A 15,000-nucleotide genomic window follows, 5' to 3' on the forward strand; every position below is an offset into this window, starting at 1 on the left:
TTTCATTTTGATGAGCCTCGCTTTGAGGAATTCATGGAATAATCCATTTTCATGGAATAATGAATTAAGGAAGAAAGGATATGAGTCTACCGCTTACAAGAAAAGATCTCATGATAGTCAATATGGGCCCTCAACACCCATCAATGCATGGTGTTCTTCGACTGATCGTTACTCTCGATGGTGAGGATGTTATTGATTGTGAACCCATATTAGGCTATTTACACAGAGGAATGGAAAAAATCGCGGAAAACCGAACTATTATACAATACTTACCTTATGTAACAAGGTGGGATTATTTAGCTACTATGTTTACAGAAGCAATAACAGTAAATGCACCAGAATTCTTGGAGAATATTCAAATACCACAAAGAGCCAGCTATATTAGGGTAATTATGTTAGAATTAAGCCGGATAGCTTCTCACTTGCTATGGCTTGGACCTTTTATGGCGGATCTCGGCGCACAGACTCCTTTTTTCTATATTTTTAGAGAGAGAGAATTAATATATGATCTATTTGAAGCTGCTACAGGTATGCGAATGATGCACAATTACTTTCGCATCGGAGGAGTAGCCGCCGATCTACCTTATGGATGGATCGATAAATGTTTAGATTTCTGTGATTATTTTTTACGCGGAGTTGTTGAATATCAACAACTTATTACACAGAATCCAATTTTTTTAGAGCGAGTTGAAGGAGTAGGTTTTATTAGCGGAGAAGAAGCAGTAAATTGGGGCTTATCGGGACCGATGTTACGAGCTTCTGGAATACAATGGGATCTTCGTAAAGTAGATCCTTATGAGTCTTACAACCAATTTGATTGGAAAGTCCAATGGCAAAAAGAAGGGGATTCGTTAGCTCGCTATTTAGTACGAATTGGTGAAATGAGGGAATCCATCAAAATAATTCAACAAGCTGTAGAAAAAATTCCTGGAGGACCTTATGAGAATTTAGAAGTCCGACGCTTTAAGAAAGAAAAGAATTCTGAATGGAATGATTTTGAGTATAAATTTCTTGGTAAAAAACCTTCGCCCAATTTTGAATTGTCAAGACAAGAGCTTTATGTAAGAGTAGAAGCCCCAAAAGGTGAATTAGGGATTTATCTAGTAGGAGATGATAGCCTTTTCCCCTGGAGATGGAAAATCCGTCCACCCGGGTTTATTAATTTGCAAATTCTTCCTCAGCTAGTTAAAAAAATGAAATTGGCTGATATCATGACGATATTAGGTAGTATAGATATCATTATGGGGGAAGTTGATCGTTGAAATGATAATAGATAGGGTAGAGGTAGAAACTATCAATTCTTTTTCGAAATTGGAATTATTAAAAGAAGTCTATGGACTGATATCGATTCTACCCATTTTGACCCTCCTTTTGGGAATAACAATAGAGGTACTCGTAATTGTGTGGTTAGAAAGAGAAATATCTGCGTCGATACAACAACGTATTGGTCCTGAATATGCTGGCCCCCTGGGCCTGCTTCAAGCTATAGCAGATGGGACTAAGCTACTTTTAAAAGAAGATATTCTGCCATCCCGAGGAGATATTTCTTTATTTAGCATTGGACCCTCTATAGCAGTCATATCAGTTTTATTAAGTTTTTTAGTTATCCCTTTGGGATATCATTTTGTTTTAGCCGATCTTAGTATTGGTGTTTTTTTATGGATTGCCATTTCAAGTATAGCTCCTATTGGTCTTCTTATGGCAGGATATAGCTCAAATAATAAATATTCTTTTTCAGGCGGTCTACGAGCTGCTGCTCAATCCATTAGTTATGAAATACCATTAACTTTTTGTGTGCTAGCAATATCTCTACGTGTGATTCGTTAAAATAGATCTTTTTCCTATAAAATCCATTAACTATTTATATTCCTTTTCTTATTTAGTATTTGGGTTGGTAAGTTAAACTAGATAGCTATATGAGTGAAACAAAACAGCTTAAAAATTTGTAGTAAAAAGAAAAAATCTCATTTCCTACGTACAAGAAAAAAGTGGAAGTAAACATAAGCAGTGTAAACTCTTTATCCCAAGGTTGATATTTTTTAATTAGTCATCATATCTTGAAGCGGCCAAGAATAAAGGATTCACGATATGGAATTCCATTACTAGAATACTCCTAGTTATTACTATAGACTTAATAATCCATAAGAAGAATCCACCAAAAGTTAGTGAAGGGTTAGGAACACTAAAGTACATAAAGGATTAGTAATGGAAAATCTAAAACATTAGAGATTTTTGCCCATAAAAGGAATCATAATAAGGACTTGCAATTTGTAGAAATTATCAAGTAGTACTTTCTTCGGATTCCGATCCAGAGTATGTTCCCATTCACTTGTTAAGGAAATGGCTATCAAGAACGAATTAACCCTTTATCCATTTTTTCTTTTTGAATACCCCCTCCCTGGGGAAAGAAGAATAGTAAAAAAGATATGGAGTGCACTAGAAAAAATTTTCATTATTTCCTTCCTCTATCCATATTCATGCAGAATTGCTCATGAACTAATACCCAACTCTTTCCATTTATTAATTGAATTCCTATAACAAGTAACAAGTGTTTTATTCCAAGATTAAGTTATTACTGAACAAAGAAAAATTTTCATTATATTATAAAGGATGAGATCAATTCGGAAGCGCTTTTTCTTATTCTAGCAGACGGAATTCCTTTGGTCTAATTTAGGACTTTCAAATCTATTTATTTTATTTTATCTAATTCTATCTACGCCCCAGGGGCTAGGAACAAAACAGTCCTTTCTTTTTTCTGATCATAGAGAAGCCGTATGAAGCTAAGGTTTCATGTACGGTTTTGAAATAGCGGTGGGAACTGTGATGTTATCATCGACTATGATTATCTAACAGTTCAAGTACAGTTGATATAGTTGAAGCACAGTCAAAATACGGTTTTTTTGGATGGAATATTTGGCGTCAGCCTATAGGTTTTCTGGTTTTTTTAATTTCTTCTTTGGCAGAATGTGAAAGATTACCCTTTGATTTACCAGAAGCGGAGGAAGAATTAGTAGCAGGTTACCAAACTGAATATTCCGGTATCAAATATGGTTTATTTTATCTTGTTTCTTACCTAAATTTATTAGTTTCTTCTTTATTTGTAACAGTTCTCTACTTGGGCGGGTGGAATTTCTCTATTCCCTATATATCCTTTTTTGATTTTTTCCAAATGAATAAAGCAGTTGGAATTTTGGAAATGACAATGGGTATATTTATTACATTAACTAAAGCTTATTTATTTCTCTTCATTTCTATCACAATAAGATGGACTTTACCGAGGATGAGAATGGATCAGTTATTAAATCTTGGATGGAAATTTCTTTTACCTATTTCCCTGGGCAATCTCTTATTAACAACCTCTTCTCAACTTGTTTCACTATAAATAAGATAATACAATAATAGTAAGAATATTTTCAACACAAAAGCTCTCTCAAACAAGAGAAAGAAACATATCTTTTTCATAGATATTTAGAATGAATATGTTCCCTATGGTAACTGGGTTCATGAGTTATGGTCAACAAACAATACGTGCTACAAGGTACATAGGTCAAAGTTTCATAACTACCTTATCCCACACAAATCGTTTACCTATAACGATTCACTACCCTTATGAAAAATCAATTACACCAGAGCGTTTCCGAGGGCGAATCCACTTTGAATTTGATAAATGTATTGCTTGTGAAGTATGTGTTCGCGTATGTCCGATAGATTTACCCGTTGTGGATTGGAGATTTGAAAAGGATATTAAAAGAAAACAATTGCTTAATTATAGTATTGATTTCGGAGTTTGTATATTTTGTGGCAATTGTGTTGAGTACTGTCCAACAAGCTGTTTATCAATGACTGAAGAATATGAACTTTCTACCTATGATCGTCATGAATTGAATTACAATCAAATTGCTTTAAGTCGGTTACCAATCTCCATAATGGGAGATTACACAATTCAAACAATTAGGAATTCGTCTGAAAGTAAAATAAACAAAGAAAAATCTTCGAATTCAAGAACGATTACTGATTACTAAACTTTGATTTTGTCTTTTTGTTATAAAAATCTAATAATTCTTTATTAAACTTTAAAATTAAACTATAAAGAAAAACTACTGCTTATTGGAAATTATTTCTTATTTTAAATCAGACTAGATTTTCGTGATATAATATAATTTATAACTATACAGTTTATACACAAAAAAATACCCAAATCCTTTTTTCCTTCCTTGAATCCTTTAGTTTTAGTCAGTTCATGAAAAATTTTATACTATTAATTTCTTTTTATCCATAATGGATTTACCTGGACCAATACATGAGATTCTTATGCTATTTGGGGGATTTGTTCTTCTACTAGGGGGTCTAGGAGTAGTATTACTTACCAACCCCATTTATTCTGCCTTTTCGCTGGGATTAGTTCTTGTTTGTATATCCTTATTCTATTTTTTATTAAATTCCTACTTTGTAGCTGTCGCACAACTTCTTATTTATGTGGGAGCCATAAATGTCTTGATCATATTCGCTGTAATGTTCGTAAATGGCTCAGAATGGTCTAAAGATAAGAATTATTGGACTATTGGAGATGGGTTCACTTCACTCGTTTGTATAACTATTGTTTTTTCGCTAATGACTACTATCCCAGATACGTCGTGGTATGGAATTCTTTGGACTACAAGATCAAACCAAATAGTAGAACAGGGTCTCATAAATAATGTTCAACAAATTGGAATTCATTTAGCAACCGATTTTTATCTTCCGTTTGAACTCATTTCCATAATTCTTCTAGTTTCTTTAATAGGTGCAATTACTATGGCTCGGCAATAAGAAAACTTAGAAAAAGTACAAATTATAAGAATTGCAAATCTAAAATAAATAACTAAAGAATCACAATTTTGATTTAGTAAAATCCATCTACTGCCAACAAATACCTCCTTTATTTTCTCTTTTGTTGTGTAATTGTTCTATTGTAATTAATTGAATCGGTTCAATTCTTGCCCTCATATTGAAATGAATCGAGATTGATAAGGAGTTAGTTAATGATGTTTGAGCATGTACTTTTTTTGAGTGTCTATTTATTTTCGATTGGTATCTATGGATTGATCACAAGCCGAAACATGGTTAGAGCTCTAATATGTCTTGAACTTATACTGAATTCAATTAATCTAAATCTCGTAACATTTTCTGATCTATTTGATAGTCGCCAATTAAAAGGAGATATTTTCGCAATTTTTGTTATAGCCCTTGCGGCTGCTGAAGCCGCTATTGGACTATCCATTCTTTCTTCCATCCATCGTAATAGGAAATCCACTCGTATCAATCAATCTAATTTATTGAATAATTAGAATTTTGAATAATTAGACATAGAATCCTCTAAACAAAGGCGCACATATTAAAATAAATAGAAATCAATACTATTTTCTTAGTATTATTTGAGAATATCCATTTTTTTTAGTAGATTATTGCTTTTTTTAGTAGATTATTGCATAGTATTCTTTTTCACTTAAATGAATTTTTGTATTTGTAATTCATTGATATTGCAATTTGAATATTGCAATAATTTATATTGAAAAGACGATAGCCAATTTATTGGCTAATTCGAATTCGTCTGTACAATTCGTAAAATTCTTTCTTATTTCTTATTGTTGAAATCCAAAATTAAAGTCTCTTGGCTCTCTTCACGCTTTCTCACAAACAGATTAAAAAATAGATTTTTATTTTTGAAGTTTGGATAAACCATTGCTTCGTCTGGTGTCTACAATACATATGACTCATTATAGTACTAATTTCATTTTTACCAGATCGAAAAATTTTATGTTGAAAAGAAAAATTTATAGATCCAATGTCACATTCCGTAAAAATTTACGATACATGTATAGGATGCACTCAATGTGTACGAGCTTGTCCAACAGATGTATTAGAAATGATACCCTGGGATGGATGTAAAGCCAAGCAAATTGCTTCCGCGCCGAGAACCGAAGATTGTGTGGGTTGTAAGAGATGTGAATCTGCCTGCCCGACAGATTTTTTAAGTGTCCGCGTTTATTTAGGGCCTGAAACAACACGTAGCATGGCTCTATCTTATTGATACGTTACAAAAAACTTCACTCGAATCGTCTGATTCCTCTTTACCGAAGAAGCCTGTGCTCGAAATAATCGAGCACGGGCTTTTCTGGTCAAAACGTATCTTGTCTTTATCACTTTATCATGAGTTATTTTCCTTGGTTAACAATACTTGTTGTTTTGCCGATATTTGCAGGTTCATTAATTTTCTTTTTACCTCATAAGGGAAACAAAGTCGTTAGGTGGTATACTATATCTATTTGTTTATTAGAATTCCTTCTAATGACTTATGCGTTCTGTTATCATTTCCAACTGGAGGATCCCTTAATCCAATTAAAGGAGGATTATAAATGGATAGATGTCTTCGATTTCCACTGGAGATTGGGAATCGATGGACTTTCATTAGGATCTATTTTATTGACAGGATTTATCACTACTTTAGCTACTTTAGCAGCTTGGCCAATTACACGGAATTCGCGATTATTCTATTTCCTGATGCTCGCAATGTATAGTGGTCAAATAGGATTATTTTCTTCGCGAGACCTTTTACTTTTTTTTATCATGTGGGAGTTAGAATTAATTCCTGTTTACTTACTTTTATCCATGTGGGGGGGGAAGAGGCGTCTATATTCAGCTACAAAGTTTATTTTGTATACTGCAGGCGGTTCCATTTTTTTCTTAATCGGAGTTCTGGGTATGGGCTTATATGGTTCCAACGAACCAGGATTAGATTTGGAAAGATTAATTAATCAATCATACCCTGCAACCTTGGAAATACTTTTATATTTTGGCTTCCTTATTGCTTATGCTGTCAAATTGCCGATTATACCCCTACATACGTGGTTACCAGATACCCATGGGGAAGCACATTATAGTACATGTATGCTTTTAGCGGGAATATTATTAAAGATGGGAGCATATGGATTGATTCGGATCAACATGGAATTGTTACCTCATGCTCATTATCTATTTTCGCCCTGGTTAGTAATAATAGGAGCGATCCAAATAATCTATGCAGCTTCAACTTCTCTTGGTCAACGAAATTTCAAAAAAAGAATAGCTTATTCCTCTGTATCTCACATGGGTTTCATAATTATAGGAATTGGTTCCATAACCAACATTGGACTCAATGGAGCTATTTTACAAATATTATCCCATGGATTTATTGGTGCTACACTTTTTTTCTTGGCAGGAACCGCTTCTGATAGAATGCGTCTTGTTTATCTCGAAGAACTGGGGGGAATATCCATCCCAATGCCTAAAATTTTTACCATGTTTAGTAGCTTTTCAATGGCTTCTCTTGCCTTACCAGGAATGAGTGGTTTTGTCGCAGAATTAGTAGTATTTTTTGGACTAATTACTAGTCCAAAATTTCTGTTAATGCCAAAAACACTAATTACTTTTGTAATGGCAATTGGAATGATATTAACTCCTATTTATTTATTATCTATGTTACGCCAGATGTTCTATGGATACAAGCTATTTAATGTTCCAAACGCAAATTTTGTGGATTCTGGACCACGAGAACTCTTTATTTTAATCTGTATCTTTTTACCAGTAATAGGAATTGGTATTTATCCAGATTTTGTTCTCTCCCTATCCGTTGACAGGGTAGAGGCTCTCTTATCCAATTATTATCCTAAATAGGTTTGCTTTTTTTTACTCGTCTGCTCTATTAATGCAGAAATAAGTAAAAAAGTATAATTAGATCTATCTCGAATTTTTGAGAACCCTTTGAGAAGGCGTTCAAGGGGTTCTCAAATAAAACATAAAAGTAAAAACCTTCATTTCATGAAGGTTTTATTTTATGTAATCATTTAGGTGTTAATGTAAACGAACCATAACTATGTAAGCCTATTCCTAATAGATTTATACCAAAATAACAAATCCAAATTATAAGAAATCCTATCGAAGCTATAAGTGCAGAATTCGTACCCTTCCAATTTGTATTTGTTCTACTATGTAAATAAATTGCGAATATGGTCCAAGTAATAAATGCCCAAGTTTCCTTAGGATCCCAATTCCAATAGGATCCCCAGGCCTCATTAGCCCATACTGCTCCACAAAGAATACCTACGGTTAAAAGGGTAAATCCTAGGCTAATGACACGATAACTCCAAGAATCCAAACGCTCCGTTAATTGATATTTGTAATAATTTGGAAATGAAGGGACAGAGGTTCTTTTTAAAGCACTTCTTTTTGCATAAAAATATTTAATATCACTAAAGAAAAATGTTTTATTTAAAACATTTTTTTTCTTTTTAGAAAAGAAATGGAAATTATTTCGAAATCTAATGATTAGAATAGCGGCAGATAATAAGGATCCGCACAAAAGAGTTGCATAGCTTAATAACATCATACTGACATGCATCATTAACCACTGAGATTGTAGAGCAGGTACTAGTATCGTGGATTGATGCATTTCAGTTAAAAGACCCGATGTGGCAAAGCCTTGCGTTAAAATAGTACTTGGCGTAGTTATTGTGCTTAAATCATTTTTAGAGTTCTGTATTTTAGGAATGGTATGAAGAATATACAGGGCCCATGAAAGGAAGATCAATGACTCATATAAATTACTTAATGGAAAATGTCCCGAGGAAGCCCAACGAGAAACTAAGAATCCTGTTATAGAGAAAAAAGTAACTATCATTCCTTTTTCTGACGAATCACGTAATCCTCCAAGTTCACGAACTAATAAGGTTATAAAATGAATCGTAATCACAATTGAAATCGTTGAGAAAGAGATATGAGTTAGTATATGTTCTAAAGTTGCAAATAGCATAAGGGGAAGGTCCCATTACAAAATTGTAAATTTCGAATTGATTTCTAATCTATTGTATTCTTTTTCAAGAATGCCGCCACTCGGATTCGAACCGAGATGCTTGAGCACTGCTTCCTAAGAGCAGCGTGTCTACCAATTTCACCATGGCGGCTAACTTCAAATAATAGGTAACTTAAAAGAATAATAGCTATTATCTTGGGAATCGTCGATATTGGGAAAGTCCATAAAATTTAGGAACATTAGAGTTTTCATTAAAATAGACTTCGTTTGGTAGTATCGTTTCCATTTTTTTTTTACAATAAACTCTTGCTTTGCCCAATAGAAACACAAACACTGCTTGAAAGAGTTGGAATTTCTTTTTTCTAACTTGCAATTGTAGAACTAATTTTTTCTAATTAATTTCTCGTTTACATTTTGAAAATTCTTTCAATACAATGAAAAAAATCCAAAAGGGTTTCTATTTAATGATGAAATTAAAATGGATAAATGGAAAAGGCTTTTTGGATTTTTTAAAAATTTCTAGAATGAAAGTCTTTATGCTCTTATTAATAAGATTTACTAACCTTATGATTTTGGAGAAGATAGGTGGAAGTTGTAAGTCCTATTGTAAGAATACTCCACTTTTCATAATTTTCATAATAGAATATGAGGATTCTATTATGAAAATTATGAAAAGTTCATTGATAGGAAAAGAATACTTAGCACACAGTATACCAAACAAAACTTTTTTTTCTTGTATATATAAGATAAGAGGGGTTTTTTGTTCTAAGAATATTGTACCGAGTAATTCGACACATAAAAGTACATTCAAAGAAGAATCAAAATTATTAAATAATTGGAATTCTTTTTTGATAAGTCAATTCATATTATTCCAAAATCTTATTATTTGTTTGTTGCCCAGAAAAACCCTTTGGTTTTGGATGCTCATTACCGCTCGAAAATGATCTTGATTTTACTAAAGAATAAGATTGTACTATGGAAAAATAAGTCTTTTTCTTCCAAATATTTTTACGAATACGCTTTTTTGACATTGAAGTACGTTTTTTTGGAACTGCCATTCAAAAAGGAAATTACTTTTTTCTAGTTGTATGTGAAAGACATCTATTGCTGCAAATCAATCCTTCTTTCTTCTTTTTATTAGTATTTATACTTAGATACTGAAAGATACTTAAATTTTGAATTATTTTTTACTTCATTTTGTCTAATGCGGATAAGACAACAAGAATTTTTTAACATTTTTTCTTTATATATTTTATACTTGTTTTTTAATAATATAGAATATATAGAAAGGTTTCTCATTTAAATCTATTTATATCTATTTATATATCAAGTATACTCCATATATAGATATATGGTATGGAAGCCTATCCCCCATATAAGATAAGACGGGGGGATAAAAAGAAGGGAAAATGAAAATAGTTAATTAAGTTCAGAATGGTATTCCATAAAGGAAAGGAATTCCAATCAAAACAAAAAATACTGAGTCTCTTAAACAAGACATTCTAAAACTTAGGTAATTTATAGTCATTAGGATTTTAGTTCTATATGAAGTAAGGACTATTCGATAATTTCTTATAAACATAGGTTTTCATTGGAATTCACTCAATCAGTTAATTATGGAACAAGAGAGCTGTTTCATCTTTGTTTTAAAGAAATATAAAAATGAATTATGAATAGAAAGTAAAATGATTCCACTTTTTTTTTTTATTTTTATAAATATCTTTATTTAGTTAATAAAATAACTAGGTAACGAAGTTATTTTATTAACTTTTTTAATTTAACCAACTAAACCCATTCTTAATTTTTAATTATTTCAATGAGATAAATTTTGGAAAAATTAAGAATTTCAGTATTTTTTCTTATTCTTTTTATTTATTCTTTCAGAAAGAGATAAGAATTGGTTTGGTGAATCGGAAACAATTTTATAGAAAAATTGAAGTAAAAATTGAAGTAAAAATTGCAATTTCTTTTCTTATGGAACATACATATCAATATGCATGGGTAATCCCTCTTCTCCCACTTCCAGTTATTATGTCAATGGGATTTGGCCTTATTCTTATTCCTACAGCAACAAAAAATCTTCGTCGCATATGGGCTTTTCCTAGTGTTTTACTCTTAAGTATAGCTATGGTATTCTCAGTTCAACTGTCTATTCAACAAATAAATGGAAGTTCGATCTATCAATATCTATGGTCTTGGACCGTCAATAATGATTTTTCTTTAGAATTTGGATACTTGATTGACCCACTTACTTCTATTATGTTAATGCTAATTACTACTGTAGGAATCCTGGTTCTTATTTATAGTGATGGTTATATGTCTCACGATGAAGGATATTTGAGATTTTTTGTTTATATAAGTTTTTTCAATACTTCCATGTTGGGATTGGTTACTAGCTCCAATTTGATACAAATTTATTTTTTTTGGGAACTCGTGGGAATGTGTTCTTATTTATTGATAGGCTTTTGGTTTACACGACCAATCGCAGCGAGTGCTTGTCAAAAAGCTTTTGTAACTAATCGTGTAGGGGATTTTGGTCTATTATTAGGAATTTTAGGTTTTTTTTGGATAACAGGTAGTTTAGAGTTTAGGGATTTGTTCAAAATAGCTAATAACTGGATTCCTAATAATGGAATTAACTCTTTACTTACTACTTTGTGTGCTTTTTTATTATTCCTTGGTGCAGTTGCGAAATCCGCACAATTCCCTCTTCACGTATGGTTACCCGATGCTATGGAAGGGCCCACTCCTATTTCGGCTCTTATACACGCAGCAACTATGGTTGCTGCGGGAATTTTTCTTCTAGCTCGACTTCTTCCTCTTTTCATATCTTTACCTTTGATAATGAGTTTTATTTCTTTAGTAGGTACAATAACACTATTCTTAGGAGCTACTTTAGCTCTTGCTCAGAGAGATATTAAAAGAAGCTTAGCCTATTCTACAATGTCTCAATTGGGTTATATGATGTTAGCTCTAGGTATAGGTTCTTATCAAGCTGCTTTATTCCATTTGATCACTCATGCTTATTCAAAAGCTTTATTGTTCTTGGGATCCGGATCCGTTATTCATTCAATGGAACCTCTTGTTGGATATTCACCAGATAAAAGTCAAAATATGGTTCTTATGGGCGGTTTAAGAAAATACATTCCAATCACAAGAACTACTTTTTTATGGGGTACACTTTCTCTTTGTGGTATTCCACCTCTTGCTTGTTTCTGGTCCAAAGATGAAATCCTTAGTAATAGTTGGTTGTATTCGCCCTTTTTTGGAATAATAGCCTCCTTTACTGCAGGATTAACTGCCTTTTATATGTTTCGGATATATTTACTTACATTTGATGGGTATTTGCGTGTTCATTTTCAAAATTACAGTAGCACTAAAGAGAGTTCCTTGTATTCAATATCCTTATGGGGAAAAAGGATACCCAAAGGAGTGAATAGGGATTTCGTTTTATCAACAACGAAGAGTGGAGTTTCTTTTTTTTCACAAAATATACCAAAAATTCAAGGTAATACAAGAAATAGGATAGGATCCTTTACTACGTCTTTTGGGGCTAAAAACACTTTTGCCTATCCGCATGAAACGGGAAATACTATGTTATTTCCTCTTCTTATATTACTACTTTTCACTTTGTTCATTGGATTCATAGGAATCTCTTTTGATAATGGAGGAATTGGTAATGGAATAGCAGAGTTAACCATATTATCAAAGTGGTTAACTCCCTCAATAAACTTTACCCAGGAAAGTTCTAATTCTTTTGTAAATTCATATGAATTTATTACTAATGCAATTTCTTCTGTAAGTCTAGCTATCTTTGGTTTATTCATAGCATATATCTTCTATGGATCCGCTTATTCTTTTTTTCAGAATTTGGATTTAATAAACTCTTTTTACAAAGGAAATCCTAAAAAAGAATTTTTAGATCAAGTAAAAAAAAATATATACAGTTGGTCATATAATCGTGGTTATATAGATATTTTCTATACTAGGGTCTTTACCCTCGGTATAAGAGGGTTAACCGAACTCACGGAGTTTTTTGATAAGGGTGTTATTGATGGAATTACCAATGGAGTGGGTCTTGCTAGTTTTTGTATAGGAGAGGAAATTAAATATGTAGGGGGAGGTCGAATCTCGTCTTATTTATTCTTTTTTTTATGTTATGTATCTGTGTTTTTATTCTTTTTTCTTTCTTAAGTTAAGGAATTTACAACTCCCTTTCTACAATCTCTCTATATCCTTGTTACATAAGGTAAGTATTGTATAATAGTTCGGTTTTCCGCGATTTTTTCCATTCCTCTGTGTAAATAGCCTAATATGGGTTCACAATCAATAACATCCTCACCATCGAGAGTAACGATCAGTCGAAGAACACCATGCATTGATGGGTGTTGAGGGCCCATATTGACTATCATGAGATCTTTTCTTGTAAGCGGTAGACTCATATCCTTTCTTCCTTAATTCATTATTCCATGAAAATGGATTATTCCATGAATTCCTCAAAGCGAGGCTCATCAAAATGAAAAATCTAAGACTACTATAAGACTACTAAAAAAATAATAAAACAAGAAAAAAATTTGAACGATTAAATTACTGCTCCCGAATATTCAACTGACCGATTAATTTCTTATAACGTACTCTATTTTTCTTTGCCAAATAAGCCAGCAAACGTCGACGTTTTCCCAAAAGTCTTCGTAGACCTCTTTCCGATGAAAAATCTTTTTTGTGTAATTCCAAATGTGAAGCAAGTCTCCGTATCTTATTGGTGAAACTGAATACTTGAAATTCAACAGAACCCCTGTTTTCTTCTTTTTCTTCTTTAACCATAAATCCAAAAATTTTTCTACCTCCTTTCTTTTTCATGTATTTTTCTGATCAGGAAAAATACAAAATTATGTCAGTTATTTTGAAGTTATTCTAATCTCGTACACACACAAATTTGCAATTATTCATCTACTACTGGAATTTGGATTTATTTTATCGATGCAAATTGGATTTGGATAGAAGGGTACATTCTTTCTAATATTTTAGATAGAAGAAACATTTCTTCTATCTAAAATATTAGAAAGAATTTTGCTGATTTATTTATTGCTATATGCAATTTATGGAATTGATACACCATTTAATTGATATCATTTAGCAAAATGAAACACAGCATATGCATCCATCTTTTGGCTCGAGAATTTCACGGGATAGAGATATGGTATAAGAAATAGACTATTAAGTAACTCTAAATGAATTGTGGATACATCTGTATCCTTAACATACTGAAACGATTGTCATTATTCGTATCAAACCAATAGCGATTCATACAAGCTAAATCTTCTAATCAATGGTGGGCCAATAATGCATTTTTTTGCATATGTATTAAGACGCTTGGCCTGATTTCGAAATTGTCCAGAGTTTTATATGTTGTTTTCATTGCAAAATGATGGGTCTCCTTCCATAACTTTCCAATTACGAGTACGAGAATTGAAAGACATGAAAATTCTCAATTCTCTACGGCGTCTAGTAGATAGAAACAAGAAAATCAGAAGAATCTTTCTCTCTATTCACTATCATTCCGCGTCTTCGACTTCTATTAGTTTCTTTTCTTCTTTAATGCAATAGCTATAGTTTGATATAAGAATCCATTTCTCAAAGTAATGGAAACCATTCTCTTATAGGAAATGGTTCGAAAATCGCTATTCCACCTTTTAGGTATCGTGAAAAGTGATACCTGTGAAGATCGTGCATTTCAGTCAAATTCAGATCCGTTTTTCGAGTCCATGATATAATATAACCAAATTGGATAGATCTTCCACCTGTTTAGCTAAGAAAGAATAGATACAGAGGTGGATAATAGATCGATATGAAGATCATGAGCTGCCCCATAATGAAATCGCCAGTAGTCGCGAATATCTCCTTCTTCCCTAATCCAAGATTGGAGAAAGAAGATCTAAGAGGGACCTATGGAGAATGTAGTCAGAAATCCATAATAGAGTCCGACCACAACGACCGAATTAATTATCCTCATCGAGAAACTTAGACTACTAAATAGAAAAGATTTGAAAATCATGGCATGGGTCTCCTTTTTTTCTTTCTTTAGAGTTTTCTATATGCACAATTTCTCGATGTTTCGATGAGAATTTCTTGACTTTCCATATATAGAAAGAGATAGACTATAAATGACATCT

General features: G+C 32.4%; 1 long non-coding RNA gene and 1 other non-coding gene across 2 annotated transcripts in view; both read right to left on the minus strand.

Annotated features, from left to right (window-relative positions):
* LOC141035615 (uncharacterized) overlaps nucleotides 1–15,000 on the minus strand; it is a 24,206-nt gene that overhangs the window by 5,941 nt on the left and 3,265 nt on the right. The window lies entirely within an intron of this gene.
* Nucleotides 8,899–8,978, minus strand: TRNAL-UAG (transfer RNA leucine (anticodon UAG)). The gene has a single exon. It is a non-coding gene; the product is annotated as a tRNA-Leu (tRNA).

Source organism: Aegilops tauschii, unplaced genomic scaffold (assembly GCF_002575655.3).
Source record: "Aegilops tauschii subsp. strangulata cultivar AL8/78 unplaced genomic scaffold, Aet v6.0 ptg000921l_obj, whole genome shotgun sequence".
Classification (NCBI taxonomy): Eukaryota; Viridiplantae; Streptophyta; class Magnoliopsida; order Poales; family Poaceae; genus Aegilops; species Aegilops tauschii.